Here is a 16,434-nt window from a genome sequence, read left to right on the forward strand (position 1 = left end):
GCAGGGGAGATGCGAGAAGCTCTGCTTTCTGAGTTGTTGAACTTCTAGATTGCTGAGTGTGGGGTGTGAAAGCATGAGGGGAAAGATAAAGAGAACTATGAAACCAGCTTATAGAGAATCTTAAATGCATAATTAACTATTTCAGCTTATTTTATAGCCCAAGGACAACCATTGAAGGATTGCATATAGAAGATGATTCTTGCTGCAGGAAGCAAGATCAGTGGTGCAAAACCTGACTTTAACATGAGAAGACAATGAATTCACAGCTTCCATGTCACTAATTCTTTAAATTTGCACACAACAGTCTGAATTGCAACTGGCATTAAAGAAGAGGACATATTTCCTACCTAAAATGAGACGTGATCTCCGAGGAGAAAGATATGCATGAAAGACAACAGCACAAGGTCACCTGAAATTGGTACCAAAAATGAGACATGCAACCAGTCACAAGGGTTGAGAGAACAAAGAATCTTCCGCTCAAGAAAATAAAGAAAGAATTCCGGGAAAGGGAGCAATGAGTACATGAAAGAGATTATTTCAAAGAGGTTGATGAATAGATGATGGAAAGATAATGTATCAGATACATATTAGATAATATATTTAATACATATTAGATATATATAATGTATATGTAATATGATATGTAATACATATGGATATTATATCCACATATAATTTCTGTGGATGTTATAGAAGTTAGATAGATAAGAGAAAAAAAGTTATAGAGGAAAGAAAACTTATGACACATTTTAACAATCACCAGTTTTTAACTCAACTGGAATAGTGGGGACTAAATAGATAAATTAAAACGAGGCTGTAAATGGCCTTAACAGCCCAATTAAGGAAACCTACCTCTATAATCGCATGACCTAAGGGACTTCCTCCCCTCTGTTCAGAGGTCAGCCCTTTCCAGGTCATAAATGGGAAGAGGGAAGAGTGTACTGTGTGGTTCTCTAGAGATACCACCTCCGCTCCTGCTCCTCAGGTCCACAGCCCCTCCCGCCCTCTCTGGGTCTCCTGCTCCTCAGGTCTACAGCCCCTCCTGCCCTCTCTGGGTCTCCTGCTCCTCAGGTCTACAGCCCCTCCTGCCCTCTCTGGGTCGCTGCCCTCCTCCCTGGTGCTGCTGCTGCTCAGCAAGCCACTCCTCAGCATAGATAAAGGTAGAGAGGCCTCGCCTGTCCCCACCATTCTTCTTTTACTGTCCGTAGCACCACCCGCCCAAGGCTTTACATTTGGGCCAGCATTCATGGAAGTGTGGGGTCCAATTGACCCAGGACAATTCCCCAGTTCTGAAGAGATGCTTTCAAGAAGACAAGACCTTTCAAGGCATTTTCCCTGTGGGTCAGCTCAAGTTCTACTAGTTTCTCTTGTTCACTTGTCCATAGCTATCTGAGAAAGGACACCTGCTCAAACCTCTAATGGGCCAGTCTTTACCCACCTCTCTGGAATGGCACTTAAAACTCACGAGGGTGGCTTTGCTCATGAACCATCTCCTCTCAGAAAAGTACATGTCGATATCTTTGGCATCCCTGGTACCAAGAATGTTCCCGGAAGGGATGTAATGCTCTCCAATTCCAGCGGCAGAGCCCAGGGTTGCACAGACAATCCGTGAAACAGGTGGAGCCACTGCAGGTTTCTCACCAGGGAAGGGGCATGATCCAACTGGTATCAAACAGAAGAATTTCCCAGTTGCAGTGTGTGTCACAGGCTATCAGGAAGGCGTTTCAGAATGAAGTGATTTAGGAGACTGTAACCATGGAGCAGAACTAGAATGAGCACCAGGGGGTCCATCTGGAATTCGGTATGCTCACTGGAGCTACAGGTGTTGGTATTGAGAGTCAAGTCATGAAGACCCCCCAGCTCACTGTTGGGGACAGGAACCACTCACCTATGCATCAAGATTCATCCTGCACAGACACTGACTGCTGACCCAACCCCGCTGCAGCCTCCCTGCCACCTGAGGGCCACTGGCCCAGTCCAGACAAAGGCCTTGGGCCCCACTCTTGTCTGCTGTACCTGCAAAAGTTCCTCATCCCAGTGATACTTGTTGTCTTGTGCTCATCTCTTCCTAGCATTGCTAAAGGGGGCTGTTTCATGAGCCTAATACATCTCTTGACCAATGTGAGAACACAGGCACCATTTCTGGCTTATCTGGACCTGAACACTCCACTCGCCTGTTAGAGATAATGACATGGCCAAATAATAAGTGAGGTTAGTAAGCTTTACTTCTGTCATGCCTGGACAGCAGCTCTGCCCAACATTTTTCTTCTCTATTTTTTCTTTTCTTTTTTCTTATTTAAAAAAATCCTTATATCTAGGGGACACAACCATAGCATTTGATCAGTGTAAAAAACCTTGAAATTATCTGATTTTGTTTTTGAACATCTGTTTTGAATGTGGCCTTTGGGAGCCAAGGACACACATCACACAGGGACCTTCCATGAGAGGAGCCACATCTGTTTGATTCATTTTGGCCTTTTGTTTGTAAGAATCTAAATAACATTCTAAGAAAATAAGTTTTTCAAAAGTAATGATTTCTTATTTGTCAACTAAGGAACATAACTAGCATTTTCTTGTGGGCAGAAATGCATATGAACAAGAAGCACTAACTTAATGATACCCTGGAAATCACAGAGCTTGAGGCTTGGTTACCATGGAGATACTACCCGCCTCTCGCCTGCGGCACATTTGTGACAATAAAGATGAACTGTTGCTTTTGTACTTTGGTCCTTGGGTAGACTCTATCACAGAGAGCCAATGCTCTTGATTTTACACAGAATAATATGAGGATAAAGCATTCCCTTGTGGGGCATTATCCTCAGAGATTTTGGTTTACTTGGTTTCTGGACCCAGAACACTGAAATATTTTCTAAAGCTTTCCAGGTGACAATAAAGTCCATTCAGGGTTATAACTTTCTGACTTAATGTGAGATAGGTACTTAATGGCAAGCAATTGTTCCAAAGCCTTTTCTTTTAAATCAGTCCCCAAACTAATTTTTAAAATAAGGCAGGGAAATTCAGATTTGGGGAAGATGGAGTAGACATTCTTTTTTTCTATTTCTCCAGCTGAGTACAACTGAAAACTCCAGACAGTGTACATCAACAAACATGGAAAGACTTTGAAGAAAGCACAGCTAGTGAGCATTAGCACCAAGGGAGGACACAGTGATGAGTTCCCTGGGTTATTTTTTTTTTGTTTTCTTGTCTCATAAATTCAAGACTGGGACATAGAGAAGCGACCACTCAAGAAACAAAAATAGGCATAGAAACAAAAAGCCCCAGATAAAGCCTGCTCTCTCCTACCAAAGGACCAGGAAAGGGGTAGCTTAGCAGGACTGAAAACTCTTAGATGATAATTATTCTACTATGAACACCACAGAAAATACTGCAGCCCTACACCCACCTTCTCCAGCAAAGGCCTAGACTTCTACCCTTGCTGGGCTATAATGATGTGCCCCACACCAGAGCAGGGAATATCACAGAAGGTTGAGTGGAGGTTTTCATCTCTGCCAAACAGTAAGGGATTCCCCTATGGTGGAAGTAGAGGCCATGGGAGAACCAGAACTTCCACTATTACCTGATGGTACCAAGATGGCTCCTCATCCTCACTAACATGGTGTTAAAGAAGGCTGCCTGGGAAGTCAAAATGTTCACCATCAATCAATGGTGATGGGGCCGTGCACCTCTACAGTCAGTGGAAGCTGTATGTGAAGTGATAATGAGGCACCTTTTCTACTTCCCGCCCGGCAGAGACTTGGCAGGAAGACTGGACTCCTAGTCTTATCCCCTACATGCCTCTCTTTCCTCACCATTTATCATGGCAATAGAAGCCAAGTGGAAAACCTGTATTTCCAGCCCCACCAGGCAGCATTGAGAAGGTACTGCTATCCCCGTTGAAGTGGTATCAGAGGAGATCTACTAAAACACACTTTAAATAAGAACCAGAGTCTTACAACATAATACCCAAAATATTCATAGTTCATTGAAAGTTATCTCATGAAAAGAATCATGAAGAACTAAACGTGAATAAGAAAAAAAAAATCAGACACAAACATTGGGATAACATAGATGTTAGCACTATCTGATGAGGATTGTAAAACAGCCAACATGAAAATGTTTCAAAAAGCAATGACAAATATGCTTGAAACCAATGATAATATTAAAAGCCTCAGGAAAAAAAATAGAAGATATAAAGAAAAACATAGAAAAATTTTAGACATAAAATTCAATATGACAAAGTTTTTTTTTTTTTTTTTAATTGGATGGGATTGATGGCAGAATGGAGAGAACAGAGGAAAGAGTTAGTGTGCTTGAGCATACAGCAATAGAAAATACCCAGTTTGAGTGGAAGAGAAAAAATAGACTGGAAAAAAACTAGCAGAGCCTCAGGAACATGTGAGACTACAACTAAATCTCTAACACTCATGTCACTGGAGCTTCAGAAGCAGAGGAGAAGGGGGAGTGGAGGTGAAAAGTATTTTTTTTAAAAAAAGGCTATATTTTCCCAATTTTGGCAAAAGAAAAACATCCATAGACTTAGGAAGCTGAGTGAATCCCAAAAATAATAAATAAATGTAAAAATGCACACCAGGACGCATTATAATCAAACTTCTGAAAACTAAAGAAAATCTTAAAAGCAAAATCATACAATGATTCATTTTTCACTAAATGAAAGCAGCCTTTTAATCAAAAAACATGGATGCCACAAGAAAGCAGTACTTTGTTCAAGTGTTGAAATCAAATGATTGTCAATTCAGGATTTAATATCCAGCAAAACATACTGTACCTCAGGAATTAAGATGAAGTCAAGATATTTTTAGATGAAGAAATTTGTCACCAGCATAGTTTTTCAAAAATAAAGACTAAAATAATTTATCTAAGAAGAAAGGAAATTGTAAAAGAATAAGTCACAGAAAATTGGGAGAGAAGGAAGAATACAGTAAAAATAAAAGATGAGAAATGTAAAATGTTCAGGCATTACACAAGAAGGAAGGAAAAAATGGAAAAATAATAAACAGAATAAACAGAAAAATTAAATGTTAGACTTAAACTATAACACAATCATTATATAAAACATTAACAATTTTATTAAATTGTATTACATATAAATGGTCTAACTACATTAATTCAGAGACAAAGTTTAGAAGCATGGATTAAAAATGTGACATAACTATGTGCTATCTATAAGATATTACCTCTAATATAAGAATACATGTAGGTCAAAAGTAAAAAAAAAAAGGAAAAAGATATGCCATGCAAACAAAAATGAAAAGAAACTGAGTGGATACATTAATATAATAAAGTAGACCTCAGAGCAAAGAAAATTATAAGGACAGAGGAACATTATGTAATGATAAAAGGATCAATTCATCAAGAAGACATAGCAATTCTAAATGTGTATGCACCAGCAACAGAGTTGAAAAATGTATAAAGCAAACACCAGTAGAATTAGAAGTAGAAAAATACAAATGCACAATCATAGTTGGAGATTTCAACACTCTTTTCTCAATAATTGATAGAGCAACTAGACCAAAAATCAGCAATTATATAGAAGAATTTAACATCATTCATCAAAGGGATCTAATCAATATTTATAGGACATTCTACCCCAAAACAGTAGAATACACCTTCTTTTCAAATGCCCATGAAACATACACTAAGAAACCATAATATAGGTCATAATACAAGCCTTAATAAATTCAAAAGAGATAAAATCCTACAGAGGGTGTTCTGTAACCACAACAGAATCAAACTAGAAATTAACAACAGAAAGAAAGAAAAATCTCCAAACATTGGGAAACTAAAGAACACTTTTGTTTTTGTTTTTTAAACAAAGAATAGCTCTGTCTCCCAGATTGGAGTACAGTGGCAGGATCACAGCTCACTGCAGCCTCAAACTTCCTAGCTTAAGAGATCCTCCCACCTCAGCCTCCTGAGTAGCTAAGACTACAGGTGCATGTCACTATGCCCAGCTAATTTTCTTTTATTTTTAATTTTGTGTTTTGAGGTGGAGTTTCACTCTTGTTGTCCAGAGTGCAATGGCGCAATCTTGGCTCACCACAACCTCTGCCTCCCGGGTTCAAGAGATTCTCCTGCCTCAGCCTCCCAAGTAGCTGGGATTACAGGCATGCACCACCATGCTCAGCTAATTTCGTATTTTTAGTAGAGATGAGGTTTCTCTGTGTTGGTCTCAAACTCCCGACCTCTGGTGATCTGCCCACCTTAGCCTCCCAGAGTGCTGGGATTACAGGTGTAAGTCACTGCACCCAGCCTCTTTTTATTTTATTGTTTTATAGAGACAGGGTTTTGCTATGCTGCCCAGGCTAGTCTTGAACTCTTCTGGGTTCAAACATTCCTTCCACCTCAGCCTCCAAAAGTGTTGAGATTACAGGCATGAGTTACCAAAGCCTGGCCAGAACATATTGATATATAATTCACAGATGATAAAGAAAGATGCAAAAGAAATAAAAAAACACATTTAACTGAAGGAAAGTAAAAATATAACATATTCGAACTAGTGGGAAACAGCTAAGGCAGTGCTGAGAGGAAAATTTATGCTACTAAATCTTATACCAGAAAAGAATAAAAGTCTCTTCAGTTATCTAATTACCCGCTTCAAGAAACAGGAAAAAGAATAAAATAAACCTAAAACAAGCATAAGAAAGAAACAATAAAGATAAAAGAAATCAATGCAATCTCAGAGAAGCAATAAATGAATTCAGTGAAACAAAAAAAATTATTTTTAACAGATTAATACAATTGATAACCCTCTAGCAAGGTTGACAACGAAACATATAGAGAAGACACAAATTAACAATATCAGGAATGACACAGCAGAAATCATTGTAGACCCTGAAGACACTTGGAGGATAACAAAAGAATGCTATGAACAACTCTACCTACATAAATTTAACAACTTAGAAGAAATGTTCTAATTCTTTAAAAAAAAAAAACTACTATAACTCAAGGTATAGGAAATAATTTGAATTGCCCTATAACTAGTATGAAATCTAAATTCATAATTTTAAATTTCTTCTCTCAAAAAGAAAGGTCCAGATTCTAATAGTTTCACTAGAGAATTTTACTGAATATTTAAGAATGAACCCACATCCTACACAATCTCTTCCAGAAAATAGAAGAGAGAACACTACCCAACCCATCACTATGAAGCCAGAAATACCTTTATACTAAACCAAAGACAGTACCATAAAGGAATAGTACACACCAATCCCCCTCATGGATATAGAGGCAAAAAAATAGCTGAAAGAATGTAGCAACATACAAAGGGAATTACATACCATAAATAAGTGGGATTTATTCCAGGTGTTCAAGAGAGGTTTATTAGTCAAAAATCGATCATGAAGCAGAATGCCTAGAGGCGCGTCAGAGCCCAGAGGAGTTAATGATTTTACCAGAAGCCCTGAAATTTTAGGACAAACCCAGATGGTCTAAGCATCTAATCACTAACAAATTTTCAACTTGTAAAATGAAGGGGTTAAACTGGGTTATCATTAGGTTCCCTGCCAACATGCATTTTGGGTTATCTGTGTGATTGTCATTAGAGACTTCACAAATATGCATCTTCTCCACCCTCTTCCCAGTAGATGACAGGGCTGAACCTTTTCTCCCCTTTTAAAAGTGGATGTGGCCTGTAACTTGCTGTAGCCATTGATATGTGAATGGACAAGGAATATTTTACTGTAGATTACAAGCTTTCAGAACCAATTCATGACTTGCCCCATTTCCTTTTACACACTGTGGCAACTGTGAAAACATGCACTGAGTTGAAGCTTTCGTCAGCGTGAACCTTGAATAACTATGAATGGCAGAGGATCCCTGCCATCCCATCTTGGAAAACTAGTATGAGTTAGAAATTAACTTAGTTATCTTTAGCCACTGATGTTTTTAGGATTATTTGTTACTTTAGTAAAACAGTTCATTCTGACTGATACCTTATAATCCACCTTCTGAAGCTTAAAATATTTAGTGCTGACTGAGAGGGATTTGGGATAATATATGATGATAATTATGATTTTGAGAGGGTAAATATTTTATTTATTAAAAACTTAAATAGGTTTTTAATGTGTGGCAACTATAAAAATGTATTTATGACTTCACTTGGTGACTGAGATTTATAGATTTCAGTGTGTTCCTAAATTTTCTGACTCTGAGGCTGAGAACTGACAATATTACCTTCTTTTGGAAATATGTCTCTAAAATGACAGCAGACAAAGCTGTAGTGAGAGCTAATTTTGCAACTCAGTGGTCAGTGAATTAGACTTCAAGGAGAGACTTCAAGGAGGAGAAGGTTCACAGAAATATAATAAAGTCAATTTTCCCCTTTGGGATTATCTTATTAGGTTTAGCATTCTATACTTGAGATTTGTTATAGCCAATGCTTATGGCAATGAATTAGATTATATTCAATGGGATAATATGCAAAAAAATTACATGAAGAATTAAAATATCAAGATTATTTAGCACAGCATTTTGCTAATGGAAATACATGACTAATAAAAATAATTATCACATAACAGAGAGATCTATCTAAGGCTCTTTAAGCCCAGAGATACAACATATCCACCAAGAGATGGAAATAATCTAAGAGAAAAAAAAGAGACACTATTTCTAAACAGTTACTAAACAGTTTCTAAAATTGTAGGAATCTAACTGGGAAGAAACTTGAACTTTTTGTAAATGGAGAATCAAAGCCTCCCTAAGCATATCTCCTGGCTACTGTCATCCTGGCTTGACTTGAATCAAAATCACAAGTGTTCTGTGTCTAGGCAAGTCTTTGATCAAAGCTCTACCTAGTATTCTTGTCATTTCTGGTATGATTTCTTATATTTTTGCCTCTGGTTCATGCGTCATAAAGCAGGACATTGAAACGCTAATAAGTCTTTGGCTGAACTTCAGAATCACAGCAGTGACAGCAGCAAACATACCCTGCCTTTGTTCTCTTTCTTGTGCTGAAGATACTAAAATATTCTTATCTGCCAGAGCCAAATCAGAATTCTAACTTGCCTGATAGCTGGAACTGCATCTTTCTTTTTTATTATTCTTAACAGTGTGTACTTGTATTGAAGAATTACATGATAAAATAGATGGAAAAACACTCTTTGGTATTCTGAGAAAGATTTAGGAGTGAAAGTAATAGTCACTGAGGATGTAAAGTTTGAAGTAATAGTGGACAAGATAGGAAACATGAACACGATTAGGAGATATTGGCAAGATCTTGAAGGTTGAAGTGCAAATACAGTTTCTTGCGCAAGGACAGCTGGATGTAGAGTCTCAATCCTTTAGTGGAACGCTGAGATAACCACTTTCGGGTTGTTGTTCAATCATTAATATCTTGGCGAAAACCCAAATGGAATGTCTGCAGAAAAGTCTGGTGAAGGCTATTTCCAACATTTGTTACAGATGTCCACACATGTCTTGATTTTGGTATGTAGTTCTTCTGTCCATACAAGCCACGTGTTGAAAACATGTTGGGTCTTGATGCTCATCCAGACCCTCTATGTGCTAGGATTTAGGATAGAAAAATCAGCAAGGCATGGCTCTTACTTATAGCTTACTACTAAGAAACAAAACAGTTTACCATTAAAAGCAAATTATTTATAGTTTGCCATTAAAAGCAAATTCCTTCTCTCTTTTGATAGCTTAGCAGAGTTCAGCATGCAAGAGATTTCTCAACAAAAGAAGAGGCTATCAGACACTGTTCACCCTTCCTGAAAAAGCCACTTCTCAAACTAGGCATTGTCTACTAGTAATAGTCAAACAAGTGTTCCCTGTTTTCAACCCTATAAATTTGAAGAGTATCAAAGGGATGGAGGTGTTGTATACTGGCAGGCTGGCCACCACAGGCTATGAAGACTAAGATGTGGGATGGTGAGAGCCCATGGATGTGCTGTATTCGTTTTCAGCTCCTACGGTCTTCCCCAGTAAATCCCGTGTTCTAGCATTACTATGTGCTAGTGGTGTCTGACAGTAATCCCTATGTAAACTCAGGAGGGACACAGAGAAGTAAACAACCAACGCAGGGGGTGTTAAGGTAAAGAAAAAGCAATATTCTCCTTTTATTGCACAATGAGAACAAAACACTGATTTCATCTGCAATCTATGAGATGAGTTCATGGAAGTTATGGTCATTAGGCTGAGCCCTGAAGGACAAGTAGAACTGGATAGAGGCAGAGAGAAGACATTGGGGTTGACAACAGGGGTGTGAGAAGGGTGCTGTGTGCTTGGTTGGTACTATGGTCTGAATGTGCCCCCCTAATATAACCTATGTTAAAACTTAATCTCCAATGTCATAATATTAACAGATGGGATCTTTAGGAGGTGATTAAGTCATGAGGGTGGAGCCCAAGTGAATGGGATTAGTGACCTCATAAAAGAGGTACAAAGGAACTATTTATCCCTTCTATCTCTTTTGCCATGTGAGAAGACCTAGAGAGCACCATCTGTGAGGAATGGGTCTTCACCAGACATCAAATCTGCCAGTGCTTTTATCTTGGACTTCCCAACCCCTCTGGAACAGTTAAAAATAAATTTCTATCTTTTGTAAATTACCCAGTCTAGGGCATTTTATTATAGCTGCACAAACAGACTAATACAGGTAGTGAGAAACCCGGTGGAGCTGGGATGTACATGTTTTTAGTAGACTGGCTCTTTGCAGAGAGCAAAGGGCACAGGAAATAAAACCTGCATTGGTTTTTCCCACAGTCCTCCTGGGAACACTCGTGTCAACAGCACAGTTATCAATAGGGAATCCAGAACAGCTGAAATGCATCTGAGATCTCTTGGAATATTTTTTCACTTCATAATGGTTTTCCACCTCTCCTTTAAAGCATTGCTTCCTTTAAAGGGGGCAGCCTTGAGCTTCTAAATATTGCAAGCACTCTGTTAAACATATATTTACCTCAATGGACACACTTTAACCATTTTCATAATTTTGTTTAGTAATCAATGATATTAGATCCCACTTCTCTTATAACCATTGGCTTTGTAAAGCTTAGGGTTTGAATTTGTTGATAAAGTATGTCTACAGTCATTAGCATCAAGGGAGAAAGATTAGTTTCCTTTAGAATTTCTAAGAAAACACCTGTGTTCAGACACTACATAAAATACATCATTTCTCTAGGACATTGCATACTACAAAATTGTAAAGTAAGTCTTATTGATGTCACTGTTGCAGTATAAATACAGGAAAAAATGTGAAAAGTTATCCAATTACTTCATCGTAGCTTTTTCTCAAAAATGCACATATGGTTAACATGTTAGAATTTTAAATTTCAAGAAGAATTCTAGAAGTCAGGTGTTGACAGCTGTAGGTCTGAAAATAAAAATCTTAAAGACTGAGGTCAGGTCAATAATATAAATTTTATAGGAGAACACAATTTGAAATATTTTAATTTCTGCAGATAGAGCATGACTTGGTTAGAAAAAGTAGGGGCAGGCTTATCACATTAAATTAAAAATGGGTGTAATGTTCTTTGCCACACTCATTTCAACGGCTTTAATTTTTTAAATACACAGCTGACTTTGACCTTCCCAAATATCCATTCTCAGAAGTTGGGGTAACTAGTTTTTCCAAATGGGCACTGGTAGGGCAAGGGGTAAGCATTATAATTTTTACCACAAATTTCTGTAAACAACTTTCAACCTAGAATTCTACATACAGCTTTAACATGACGATGAAACAAAGACATTTTAGGGCTGGGTGCGGTGGCTTACAGCTGTCATCACAGCACTTTGGGAGGCCAAGGCAGGTGGATCACGAGGTCAGAAGATCAAGATCATCCTGGCTAACACGGATGAAACCCCGTCTCTACTAAAAATACAAAAATTAGTCAGGCGTGGTGGCGGGCACCTGTAGTCCCAGCTACTCGGGAGTCTGAGGCAGGAGAATGACGTGAGCCCGGGAGGCGGAGCTTGCAGTGAGCCGAGATCGCGCCACTGCACTCCAGCCTGGGCGACAGAGCAAGACTCCGTCTCGAAAAAATTTTTAAAAAATAAAATTATATACAGCGAAAGCAAAAAAAGCAACACATTGCCAGCAACCTGTATCAAAGAAGTTGAAGAAATTTCTTCAGTTTGAAGGATAATAACACTATGGAAATTTGCATCTATATGAAGGATGGTAGAATCATGGAAATAGTAGTTACATAAGTAAATGTATCAGAATTTGAAACATTTATTTCAAAGCTCAATAATCTATTCTTAAACTTTTTAAGTTTTAGAGGTTTCTTTGATTCATAGAAACCTTTTGGAATCCGCAGAGGTTCACAAAGAGCTTTTGTTTATATAAGTTATAGCTGCTAGTACATTTAACATATTAGGAATGAAAACAGAGAAATATATATTAAGGATAACAAGAATTTCATATATGTTTTAAAAATCTTTGAACATAAATATAACTGTCTTTTTAAAAAAATACTAGCAAAAAGAGTGACACTATATCTTTGCAAATTTCTTTAATGTCTGACTTACAGGAGGACAGTTAGAGTCTCCTGTTTTTGCATTCAATCTGTTATAATACCATATGTTATGTAGCCTCTGAAAAATGCAAATATATGGTCTGATAGCTTGAAAGTAAAAATGTAAATAAGGTATTCTGAAATAGTTTCAACCTCATAAACAACGGAAAAGAGTTTTAGGGGTTTTAGGGATTTCAAGTATCATAAGATTAAAAAAAAAATTTAGATAAAAATAAAGAAACAACAACAATAATAATATACTTTGGAGTTTAAAGCATATGTAGAAGGACAAAAAGCACATAGAATGGGAAGGAAGAAATTGAAGTACAATTTTGCAAGGTCATAATACTCTGCCAAAGCATTATAATACAATTTAAAAGTTAACCACCATAAGTCAAAATTGTATATTAAAACTCTAAGACAGTCATACTAAAAAGAGTAAAAAATGAAGAGAGTTATAGCTAATAAACCAAGAGGGAAGATAAAAATGAAATAACCAAAAGTTAATTACTTGATCCCCAAAAAGTTAAAAAAAAAAAGTGAAAAAATAACAATAAACAGGGTACACAGAAAATAAATGGCAAGAAGAAAGGTTAAACCCCAAAACAGTAGAAATTGTGTTAAATGAAAATTATGTTAAAAGTCCAGTTTAAAATATACACAGTACATCAGAATTTTTGTAAAAAGCAAGGTATTAAAACAATATTCTGAGTATAAGAGATAAGTGTTATACAAAAACATGGCAAAAGTATACCAAAAAAAGATGTATATACCATTGTAAATACTAACTATAACAAATTCCAAAAGATATACTGAAATTAAATAACATTTTCAAGACAACTATAAAAGATATTTAAGTAATGATAAAAGTTAATAAATCAAGAAGATTAAATGCTATATATTTGTATATGTATATCTATTGCAGAGCTTTCACATACATGAAGAATAAACTATGTCAAATAAAAGTAAAAAGATACAAGTCTACAACGGTAGTGGTAGATTTTAACAGTTTATCTCCTGTCAGATTGAAAACACTTGAATAATCCAGTAACACTATCAACTAAAGTGACCTAATTTACTTTTATGAAACACTTTTACCCCAAAAGAACAGAATATGCATTTAAGGGCAAGAGTGACTATAACATCGTTTTCAATAAATTTGAAAGATTGAAATTACATAGTATATGCTCTGTGACCAAACAACACCTAAATTAGGATTCACCAAAACTATCTGAAAATTTTCCCAAATATCTGCTAATTGAACAACAGAATTCCAAATTTCACATGAGTCAAAAAATAAATCACAAGGAATATTAGAAATGTTTTAATAAATGAAAAATAAATTAATACATATTAACCGTATGCAATGCAGCTGGAGCAGAATTTAGAAGAAAATAATATCTTTATCTCCTAATATGAATAAAAATAAAAGATTTAAATCACTGACCTAAGTTTATATCTTAAGAATCTAAAAGAAGAACAAGTAAAATGTGAAATAAGTAGAAGGAAGAAAATTATAAATATGAGAGCAGAAAAAAATAGAAAACAAGCAATAAAGAACAATAAATAAGTCCTGATTGGCATGTAGGCAGCTTGCAGGTCATTACCCCATTCCAACAAGTAAAAACCTAAACAAATGGAAAAATCACCAACTCTTCTTAGATCTGTCTTAGAAGTAAGGTAACAGGGCAAGTGCTGCCCCTAATATTGTAGAGGCAGAAAGATGAATACAGAGAATCAAAACTTTCCAGATCAGAAGCTCATTAGCAGAAATCTCTACAGGAGCTGGTGCTGGCTTAGAAATACCCAAACTATAATTAACAAATTGCTGGAGATTTAGAATGGGCAAGGCTGAGACGTGGAAACAGTCATAGGGGCCTCCCACATTTTTATGAGTTTTATCTCCAAGACCTCTGCCATGGTTCTCACCATGAAAATCAGAGAAAAATCCCCTCCTGCTTCAGGCAGGGCAAAAAGCAAAGGAACCATTGTGCCATGATGCAGGGCATTCTTTTCCATTTAACAAAGCCAGCCTTCAAAAGAAACTATTGTAGGCACAGCCTCATCTATTGTAGTTTTATCAGAGACTGACTGGCCTGGAGAAAGGTAAATACCAAACTCTACCTCCTTGTAGCCATCTTGTACCCTCTAAGGAAGAAAAAAAAAAAAAAAAAAAAAAAAAAAAAAAACTCTGAACAGCACTGTTGAAGTTCATAGCCGAGGAGCATAGGCTCACTAAAAGACTGGGAACTAATGATGAAACTGTAAAAAGATTTCCCCATATTTTACCATTATATTATTCAAAACCTATTTGCCACAGTTCCATTTACACAGTCTATTATGTCTGCTTTTACATGAAACACTACAAGGCATACTGAAAGAGAGGGGGAAAAAACACTGTTTGAAGAGGCAGAACAAGCATCAGAACCAGAACCAGAACCAGATACAAAATGAATAGTGGAATTGTCAGATGATGAATTTAAAGCAACTGTGATTAATATTCTGAGGTCTTCTAATGGGTAAAGCAGACAGCAAAACAGAAGGGCAATGTAAGCAAGGAGATGAAAATACTAAGAAAGAACCATAAAGAAAGGCTAGAGATGAGAAACACTATAACAGAAATAAAGAATACCTTTCATGTGCCCACTGGTAGACTGGATACAGCTAAGAAAATCATCTCTTAGCTTTATGATATGATAATAAAGCCTACAAAACTGAAAATCAAAGAGAAAAAAAAAAGACTGAATAAAATGGGCCAAAATAAAATTCCAGAAAGAGAAGAAAGAAAGGAATGGAAGAAATAGTTGATACATTAATGCCTAAGAATTTCCTCCAAATTAATGTCTGAGACCAAGCCACAATCCAGGAAGCTCAAAAAACACCAAGCACGATAAATAAATAAAAAAACTCTACATCTAAGTACATCATATTCAAACTGAAAACATTAGTGTCTTAGTCTGTTCTCACGTTGCTAATAAAGACAAACCTGAGACTGGATAATTTATAAAGGAAAGAGGTTTAACTGACTCACAGTTCAGCATGACTTGGGAGGCATCAGGAAACATAATCACAGCAAAAGGGGAAGAAAACACATCATTTTTCACATGGCAGCAGGAAGGAGAAGTGCCGAGCAAAAGGGGGAAGTCCCCTTAAAAAACCATCAGATCTTGTGAGAACTCATCATCAGGAGAACAGCATGAGGGTAACTGTCCCCATGATTCAATTACCTCCCACTGGGCCCCTCCCATGACACGTGGAAATTATGGGAACTACAATTCAAAATGAGATTTGGGTGGGGACACAGCCAAATCATATCAATTAGATAGAGAAACAAAATTGAAAGACACTAGAAGGAAAAAAATCACCTTATATATAGAGAAGCAAAAGTAAAAATTGCATTTGATTTCTCAGAAACCATGCAAACAGTATGACGGTGTAGTAAAATATTTAAAATGTTGAAAAAAAACTCATCAAGCTACAATTTTGTGCCTTGAGCAATTATCCTTCAAAAACAAAGGAGTCAAAATTTTTATCTTTTTATATCATGTATTCCTTAACAACATATCATAGCTTTATTTTTTAATGTTTTGACTTTTAGCCTCCATACTAAAGGCACAAAAAGACACCACCACTACAGCACAAAGGTATTCTAAACTTAACTATATATTTAACTCTACCAGTGAGTTTCATATTTTGTTATGTTCTTAAGATATCCTTTTGTTTTCACTTGAACAACTCTCTTAAACTTTTTAGGTAAAGCAGGTCTAATGGTGATGAATTCCCTCAGCTTTTGCTTTTTAGGGAAAGACAATGTTGCTCCCTCATTTCTGAATAAAAACTTGGCTGAGTATAGCATTCTTGGCTATCAGGTTTTTTTTGTGTTTCCTTTCAGTGCTTTGAATATATCCTTAAATTCTCCTCTGGCCTGCAAGGTTTGCTGAGAAATCCACTGATAATC

The 16,434-nt window shown here is 36.7% G+C and overlaps 1 protein-coding gene across 10 annotated transcripts in view; it reads right to left on the reverse strand.

Moving 5' to 3' along the window:
- Positions 1-16,434, reverse strand: part of LOC105489480 (uncharacterized) — a 169,868-nt gene that overhangs the window by 118,202 nt on the left and 35,232 nt on the right. The window contains exon 3 of one of the 10 annotated variants that reach the window (XR_011625141.1): positions 7,210-9,522. The exons of the other annotated variants lie outside the window; for them this stretch is intronic. The gene's annotated coding sequence lies outside the window, so the exon portion shown is untranslated. Of the gene's footprint in view, positions 1-7,209; positions 9,523-16,434 lie in introns of those variants that run through there. 10 annotated transcript variants of the gene reach the window in all.

The sequence above is a fragment of the Macaca nemestrina genome, chromosome 6 (genome assembly GCF_043159975.1).
Source record: "Macaca nemestrina isolate mMacNem1 chromosome 6, mMacNem.hap1, whole genome shotgun sequence".
NCBI lineage: Eukaryota > Metazoa > Chordata > Mammalia > Primates > Cercopithecidae > Macaca > Macaca nemestrina.